The sequence below is a fragment of the Narcine bancroftii genome, chromosome 2, assembly GCF_036971445.1.
Source record: "Narcine bancroftii isolate sNarBan1 chromosome 2, sNarBan1.hap1, whole genome shotgun sequence".
Taxonomy (NCBI): Eukaryota; Metazoa; Chordata; class Chondrichthyes; order Torpediniformes; family Narcinidae; genus Narcine; species Narcine bancroftii.
Genome location: NC_091470.1, coordinates 117,991,535 through 118,000,720, shown reverse-complemented (window position 1 = coordinate 118,000,720; position 9,186 = coordinate 117,991,535). Strand labels below are relative to the sequence as shown.

Sequence of the window (9,186 nt, the reverse complement as noted above, 5' to 3'; positions counted from 1 at the left end):
CCATTCCTTTTGGTACTACAGTAGTTCGGCATTTTTTTTTAACCCTACCTGTAGAGAGTACACTTTCTCATCTAATACGCATGATTTGTATTCAAGGATTGATTCACTTTTAATTCATAATCTGACCAAGCACGTGAGTATCAAAGAATAGTTATTTCCGATCAGGTCCCAGTTATTATGCCTTTGAATATTTATGATAATTCCCCTATATTACTCCTCTTGCCGAAAGAGAATTTTTCGATTTTAAGAAGCAACAAATTCAGTTCTTTTTTGCTACTAATTCCTCCCAAACGATCTCTAACTTGACTGTTTGGGATCAATGAAAGTGCATTTAAGAGAGCAAATCATTTCATATGTGGCCAACATTAAGAAAAAGACCAATAAGGGAAGGCTGGATTTAATTAATCAGATTCAGCAAATTGATCTACAATTTGCACAAAAAAATCCTGATTTTTATGAGTTGAACTTAAAACCAATTTTTTTTTTTAAATTCAATGAACATGGAGTTACAAATCAAACAAAATCGAAGAAACATCACAGATCTATAGAATAACCTATCAGAACCAAATGGCATGTTCTTTTTTGGGTTTTTTTAAGCACTCCGTTCCCAGAGGCACTGGAATACTGGGTCGATTCGCGGAGTGGACGGAGCAAGCCCCTATTCCAAAAATCAAATTAATATATGGTCCCTAGATAAGGGAAATATCAGATGTTAAACTGATCAGATACTACACTTGATCTTAGCCAAAAGGCCGAGCATGTTGATGAACAGATCAAATCTGCACTATTGTTTATAAATACAAAATAATGCACCGTGCTGATCCGTAGCAGAAAAGTAGGAAATAGGAAAAAGAAGATAGAAGAAAGGAAAAGAGAAAGACTTCCCTCCCCCAAAGGAAAAGAGAAAGAGGTGATTTGATGTGACAAAATCATTTTTTTCCCAAAGCATTAATTACATGCAGATGAAACATTATGTGATTCATTCAGAGGTTCCTTCTTCCATAAAGGGATAAATGTCTTGACTGAGACATCACAAGGGACACTGGAGATAGTGGGATTGGAGACCAGAGGGGGGGATCATTAAAGGTTAAACCCCCCCCCCCGTATAATCTTAAAAATGGGTTCCATATTCTTAAAAACATGTTGTAGCAATTTCTGAGGTTCTAAGCAATCTTCTCCAGGGGAACACAACCTCCAGCGGCTCAAATTTAGTTGGGAATCAGATTTCCAAGTAATGGCGAGTTTAACAAGTTTCAATTGCTATTTTGACAGCCTCATTTTAGATCTTGTATCTGCTAATTTCCCCAATAAAAACTATTCTGGCACCTGAGGGCATCAAATTCCAGTAACTTTTTCCAGGAGATACCCCAAATCTTCCCAGAAGGATCTCACTTTAGGGCAAGACCAGGTCAAATGCAAAAAGGTCCCTCTGTCTTGACCACATTGAAAACATAAATTGGAAAATTCAGATTTCAATGTATTTAATTTTTGTGGAGTAAGGTACAGCTGATGCAAAAAGTTTATTTCCAACTACCAAAGTCAGACTAATCGGCCTATAAATTCCTTTTTCTGCCTCCCTCCTTTCTTAAATAGCGGAACTACATTTGCGACCTTCCAATCCTCAGGAACCATGCCTGAGTTTATTGATTTTTGAAAAATCAATTCCAATGCCTCTACAATCTCCAAGGCCACCTTCTTCAGAAACCATGGGTGCATCTCATCTGATCCTGGAGACTTATCTACTTTTAGACCATTCAGCTTACTAAGCACTATCTCTCTTGGAATCTTGACTGTACTTAATTCTCTTCCCAGAGACCTTTGAATATCAGGTATATCGTTAATGGCCTCCACTATGGTGTCGCAAAATATCCATTTAGTTCCTCTGCCATCCCCTTATCACCCATTTTCATTTCTCCAGCTTCATTTTCCATCAGTCCTATATTTAACCTCATCTCTTTTACTTTTTATATATTTGAAGAAACTCTATCCTTTTGTATGTTATTTGCCAATTTCCTTTCATAATTCATTTTTTCTTTCCTAATGATTTTATCTCTCTCTGTAAGTTTTTAAAAATTTCCCAGTCCTCTGCTTTTCCAGTAATTTTTGCTATCCTGGGTGCCCTCTCTTTTGCTTTTGTTTTAGCTTTAACCTCTCTTGTTAGCCACATCTGCATCATTTTACCATTCATAATTTTCCTTTTCCTTGGAATATATCCATCCTGAGCTTTCTTTATTTCTTGTAGAAATATCAACCAATTCTGGCTGCCAACCCCCCATCAAGCTGACTTTTCTGGTCAACTTGGGCCAGTTCCTCTCTCATCCCACACTAATTCCCTTTGTTCCACTGAAATATTGACGCACCTGATATCATCTTTCCCCATTCAAATTAGAAGCTGAACTCTATCACGTTCTGATGAATCCCCTACTCATACACAGTGGCTATGTAAAGTAATGTCCTATATAAATTTACAGAAAATCAGATATAATGGTTGAAAGTTTCAATTTATGAAGTTATGGGGCCCATTCTTAGAATTTTTTTATAAATCTCCAGGCCCTGACAAAATATTCCCTAGAACCCAGAGGGAGGTTAGTGAACAAAAGTGGGGGCGTTGACAGAAATATTTAAAATGCCACTGGCCACGGAGGAAATGCCGGAGGACTGGAGGATGGCTCATGTTGTTCCACTGTTCAAAAAAGGATCCAAAAGTAAATCTGGTAATTATAGGCCTGTAAGTCTGATGTCAGTGGTGGGTAAATTAATGATAAATGTTCTGAGAGATGGTATATACAACTATTTGGAAAGACAGAGATTGATTTGGAGTAGTCAGCATGGTTTTGTACGTAGATTATGTCTAACAAATCTTATAGAGTTTTTCAAGGAAGTTACTAAAAAGGTTGATAAGGGGAAGATGGTGGATGTTGTCTATTTGGACTTTAATAAGGCTTTTGATAAGGTTCCCCATAAGAAGTTAGTAAGGACGGTGGCATATTAATGATGAAATAGTGAGATGGATTCAGCAATAGTTGGATGGGAGATGCCAGAGAGTAGTGGTGGACAATTGTTTGTTGAATTGGAGGCCGGTGATGAGTGGAGTGCCTCAGGGATTGGTACTGGGTCCACTGCTGTTTGTCATATATATTAATGATCTAATTGATGGGGTGGCAAATTTGATTAGTAAATTTCCAGATGATACAAAGGTTGGCTGTGTTGTGGACAGTGAGGAAGATTATCAAAGCTTACAGGGTGATATAGGACACTTAGAAGAGTGGGCTGGAAGATGGCAAATGGAATTTAATACTGTTAAATGTGTTGTGCCACATTTTGGCAGGACTAATCAAAATAGAATATACTCGTTCATTGGTAGACAATTGAGTGCAGTGGAACAAAGGGATTTAAGAGTCATGGTACATAATTCTCTGAAAGTTGAATCACATGTGGATAGGGTGGTGAAGAAAGCATTTAGTATGTTGGCTTTCATAAATCAGAGTATAGAACACAGGAGTTGGGATGTTATGTTGAACTTGTGTAAGGCATTGGTGAGGCCAAATTTGGAATATGTGTGCAGTTTTGGTCATTGAATTACAGGAAGGATATAAAGAGTATAGAGAGAGTGTAAAGGAGGTTTATGAGAACATTGTCGGGGTTTCAGTGTTTGAGTTATTCTAATAACTCAATTATTCTAATTCTTACCGCTCAGAAAAGTTCTTGTCGATTCTCAGAGAGATATTTGTTATTCCAGGACATCCACAACTGATGTACTTCTATCAGCCACTCCAGTGTCTTGCTGACGAAACTTTCCCCTTCAGGGTTCTCCAGATGATAACCTCTTTCTTTCAGGTCACCACAGAGTTCATTTTTGTTTCTCTTATTCCAAATAAAACATTAGACAGCCAATCCTCTCCTCTTGCATGAATCACAAGGACTTTGACCAGGCCATCTTCCAAATGAGGTTGCCAGATTGTCCTGTTCCAGTCCCAGCTATTTCTGCTGGCTGCAACATTGTACAAGTCTCTCTCTCTCTCTTTCTCTCTCTCTCTCTGAGAGAAAGCCTGTGTTTTTTTTTCTCTTTTTCTCTCTGCTTGAAACAGCAAGCTCTCTTCCAGATAACAGTGGGTCCAGCATGCTCTTTCATCTGTTTCCCTTGGTAAACAAAAATCCATTAGTGAAGCCTCTTGAGCACTCTTCAAAATCTCTTGCAAAAGTAGCCGATATGTCTAGCATGGGATAGAGCTCCAGTATTTTAAATAAGATCTGTTTTAAAGTGTTTGTATGTGACCTACTCTAACAAACCTTTCCCAATTTATCTCCCAAAAACATATCTATATATTCTATATATTCTGTCACATAATGCTGGAGAAACTCAGTAGGTCAAACAACGTACTTTATTGTCATTGATTCAGACAGACTGGAACACGACAATCTAGCAAGCTTGTGGAAATTCCCATTTGGAAGATGGGTTGTGAGTTCTTAGTTCAGCCTGGTCAAAGCCCTTGAGGTTCATACAGGAAGAGAGGACTGGCTGTCTAATGATTCACTTGGAATAAGGGAAACAAAAAGGAACTCTGTGGTGACCTGAAAGAAAGAGGCTATCATCTGGAAAGCCCTGAGGGGGAAAGTTTCATCGGCAAGACACTGAAGTGGCTGGTTACAAGGAATCAGTTGTGGGTGTCCAGCGAACAATAAATCTCCTCTGATAACTGACAAGAACCTTCCTGAGTGGTAACCATTTACCTTTCCAGTACCAAAGTCTGATGAACTTCATAAATGTTAAATTCTGTGCACAGTATAAGAATTGCCTGCAACCAGTGAACTTGGAGGAATGAGAAGTGAGATTGGACTGTGAACCAAATAACTTTTCTGAACTTACACACACATTACATATACATGCGCTTAGAATTAGAAGGTTGTTAATAGTAATAAGTTAAAGTTTGATCCTGTTTTCATGTTTAAAGATAATTAAAAACAACTTTTGTTTAAGTAACCATTTGTCTTGGTGAATATCTATTGCTGCTGGGCTTTGGGGTCCTCCGGACTCATAACATCGTGCAGGCAGCTTGCATACCAAATCTGGGCACAGAAAAAAAGCCATGACGCTTAACTCCATCCCCATTGTAAAGCTCACCTACTTAGCTGTTTTAGTTCAGCCATAACAAAGCAGCCATCAGTTGGAATGCAAATGCTATTATTACTTTTCCTCACCCTATAGGAATAGCATGTGCTTCCATTGAGCCTTGAGCTGGGTTGTCCAGGGTCTGCCCAAGTGAGGTGGCTGCCTTATTCTCTCAATACCCCTTTTCCCAGTTTAAGGCCAGCACTTGAGGGCACACAACCAATGGCTGGTGTGGCAAGACTGCCACAGGTGGTTCCAGTTCACTGAAAAGTTCTCCTTGTTCATGTGATCCCAGTTCCATCAATCATTTTGTAGCAAACATTACAATGGTGAGACCAACACTGCATTGAAATAGTACGGAGTAAAACAAAAGTCTTCAGACGCCGTGAGTGAAGTAGAAACACAGTGCTGGAGAAACTCAGTGGGTCAATCAACGTACTTTAATGTCATTGATGTGGACAGAGTGATGGTGCTCAGTAAAGTGCGCCCCCATTTTGCGTCCAGTCTCTCCGATGTAGAGGAGACCACAGGGGGAGAACCGGATGCCCGTAGACACCCCCTGCAGATTCACAAATGAAGAATAACTTCACTTGGAATGGTTGTTTGGGGCCCGATTGGTGGAGAGGGAGGAGATGTGGGTGCCTTCTCTCTGTGATGAAATGGACCAAACATTTCAATTCTTCCCCCCACTCCTGCATTGACATGTCTGCCTGTGGGCTCATGCACTGCCAAACCAAGGGCACCAGTAAATGGAGCATCACCTAATATTCCGTATGGGCCTTCTCCAACCGGATGACGTTAACATCAACACCGAGACCACCTTCCCCCCATCCTCCATCACTTCCCAATCCTTCCGTCTTCTTCTTCCTCCAAGCTCTCCACCTGCTTCTCTCTCCACACCCCCCCCCCCCCGTTTGCTTTTTGCCCTCCCTTCCTTGTCCACCTATTATCTGTGGGCCTGTGTTCCTCCCCCTGCTCCTACACCAACCCAACCCCCGCCCCACCATTTTATTCCAACACCTGCCTATATTTTGCTCATATCTTGATGAAGGGCTCAGGCCCAAAATGAAGGTTATGTTTCCTTACCACATAAGGTTTGCTGTTTGACCTGCTGAGTTTCTCCAGCATCGTGCTTTTATTAGAATGAAATACTTCTGTTATATTTCCATTTTAGGATTCATGAGGGGCAAATCAAACATGATTTACCTTCTACAACTGGACGATGTTCTTTCTTTTTATGATACGATGATCACCAAATTATAATTCTTTGCCACAGGAAATAGTTGAAGCCAGTTCCTTATCTATATTTAAGAGGGAGTTAGATTTGGCTCTTGTGGTGAAGGGAATCAGGGGGTTTGGGGAGAAGGCAGGAACTGGGTACTGAGTAGACGATTAATTGTGATAAAAATGAATGGCAGTGTAGGTTTGAAGGGCCAAATTGCCTACTCCTGCACCTATTTTCTATGTTTTTATATTTTCTATGCTTCAATTGACATAAGTAGAGTTCCTGCTCACCTCCATTCTCTTCCCATGGATCTCTATAGATTGATATTCAAGTTCATGTCCAGACCTCAACCTACCAGACCATGGGATCACAGATTGCAGAGGAGCATTATTGGTGTCCGACAGCCACAACAGCTTTTGGGGATTCACGCGAGGCCTTCTCGCAATCTTTTCTACATTCAAGGTTTGAATGGCATGCACCGCAGAAGGTGATGGTGAATTCGTAAGGAATGTTTGAAAAACACCAGGGCTATGTCATGACTTCTTCCAGCAATAAGGAAGAAACTTTGACAGCCAGTTCTTCTCCAAGACACTCATTGCACTGACTGGAAATTGTTTCTTCTTCATTGCTGCCTGATTTATACCCTGGCATTCTCCATCTGACAACAGAAGGAATGTCTTCACCAGAAGGATCGCAGTGATTCAGTGAGGTGGTTAAAACCTTGTGTTTTTGATTCTTAGTTCATTTTGTGCCTATCCCTTTAAGAGAACTACTGTTTGAATACCTGGAAAGTGTCGTCCATACAGGGGTGCAGGGCTGCTGGAGGCCACTGGAGCACTGTGGGGGGCAGCTCCAGCACCTCCTCATCACCGTTTTAAGTGAGCTTTGACCCCCTAAAAGATTTCCACTGCACCCCTGCATAAGATCAGAAGACATAAGAACTATTCAGCCCATCAAGACTGCCCCGCCATTCAATCATGAGTTGATCTGTTTCCCCACTCAGTCTGACTGCCTGGCCTAAACCCCATAACCTTTGATACGCCGGCTAATCAAGAGCCTATAAATACACCCAACGACATGACAAATTCCACAGATTTACCACCCTCTGGCTAAAGAAATTTCAACCCATCTCTGATCTAAGTGGTCGTCCTTCAATCCTGAAGTTGTGCTCTCTTGTCCTAGACTCTTCCACCATGGGAACCAACTTTACATCTCTACCTTCCCAGTGAAATTAGGGATGGTTAATGGTTAATGGTCAATGTACCTTCTGATGTTCCCCTCTCTGACAAGACTTGTCCTCATGCTTTCACATGTATTCTCTTTGTTCTATTCTTAATAGCAACAATGGGTGACACTGTTGGTGTAGCGGTTAGTGCAACGCTGTTACAGCACCAGCCTTAATGGTGATGCCTTGGAAATAATTAAAGGACAATATATTGGGAAAGAACTTTCAGATTGTCAAATAACAGTCCCTTTAAGACGAGTTAAACAAACAAGCCTGCAATTGCTGGGGTCGTGCCATGCACAAACATGCTGGAGAAACGCGCAGCACCATCCACTGGAAGGAAAGAGTAACCAATGTTTTGGGCCCAGGGCACTTTGTCAAGTCTACTTCAGTTATTCTTTTCTAACATAAACGTTACCTACCCTTTCGATACTGCATGACCTGCATGTTTCTCCAGCACAGTTGTACATTCCTTTCAAGACAAACAATTAGGTCTGGATTTCCTTCAGTTACATCATCTTGTTTAAGTAGTATAATCACCAGATGAATAGGACTGTATTAGTGAAGGTGAAACATGGAACAATTTTAACCCCGACTCTCCTTCCAGTTCCATCCCTTGATATGTTTTCAATGTACCTTCTGATGTTCCCCTCTCTGACAAGACTTGTCCTCATGCTTTCAACATGTATTCTCTTTGTTCTATTCTTAATAGCAACAATGGGTGACACTGTTGGTGTAGCGGTTAGCGCAACGCTGTTACAGCACCAGCGATTGGGACCAGGGTTCGACCACACTGTCTGTAAGGAGTGTATATTCTCCCCTTGTCTGCATGGGTTTTCTCCGGGTGCTCCAGTTTCCTCCCATGGATTGAAATGTATCGGGGGTGTAGGGCAATGGGGTATAAATTGGGCAGCATGGATTGGTGGGCTGAAATGGCCTGTTACCATGCTGTAAGTCTACATTAAACCATATAACAATTACAGTATGTAAACAGGCCATCTTGGCCCCTCTAGTCTGCACTAATTTAAGTGAAACTCTGCTTGTCCTACCTATCAGCTCCCTGTCCATAACACTCCAATCCCCTCACATCCATGCACTTTTCCAACCTCCTCTTAAATGACAAAATTGACCCTGCTACAATCACCTCTTCTGGAAGGTTATTCCACTGAGCCACCACTCTCTGAGTGAGGAAGCCCCCTCTCATGTTACTTCTAAACTTTTACCCCCAACCCTTAACTTATGACTACTCGTTCCAATCTCACCTACCCTCAAGGGGAAGAGCCTATTCACATCTACTTTTTAAATACCTCTATCAAATGCCCCCTTCAACCTTCTACACTCCAATGAATAAAGACCCAGTCGACTCATTCTTTCTCCGTATTCTAGATACTGCAATCCAGGCAACATTTTAGTAAATCTCTGCACCCTCTCTACATTTAAAACTTAAAGCAAACTTGTTTTCTCTCTTTCACAGTTCTGATGAAGCAAATGTTGCCTCGGCCTCTCCTGCCGCAGATGCTGCCTGACTGCTCAATGTTTCACTGTTGCTCAATGTTTCCAGTCTCAGTCTGAATCATGTACATTTTAGTATATTGAAAGACTCAGTCAAGTTTTTTCCCCTCACGT

The 9,186-nt window shown here is 41.2% G+C and overlaps 1 pseudogene; it reads right to left on the bottom strand.

The window, feature by feature from the left end:
- Positions 1-591: 591 nt before the first annotated feature.
- On the bottom strand, positions 592-765 carry LOC138755933 (U2 spliceosomal RNA; annotated as a pseudogene).
- Between the last annotated feature and the right edge of the window lie 8,421 nt (positions 766-9,186).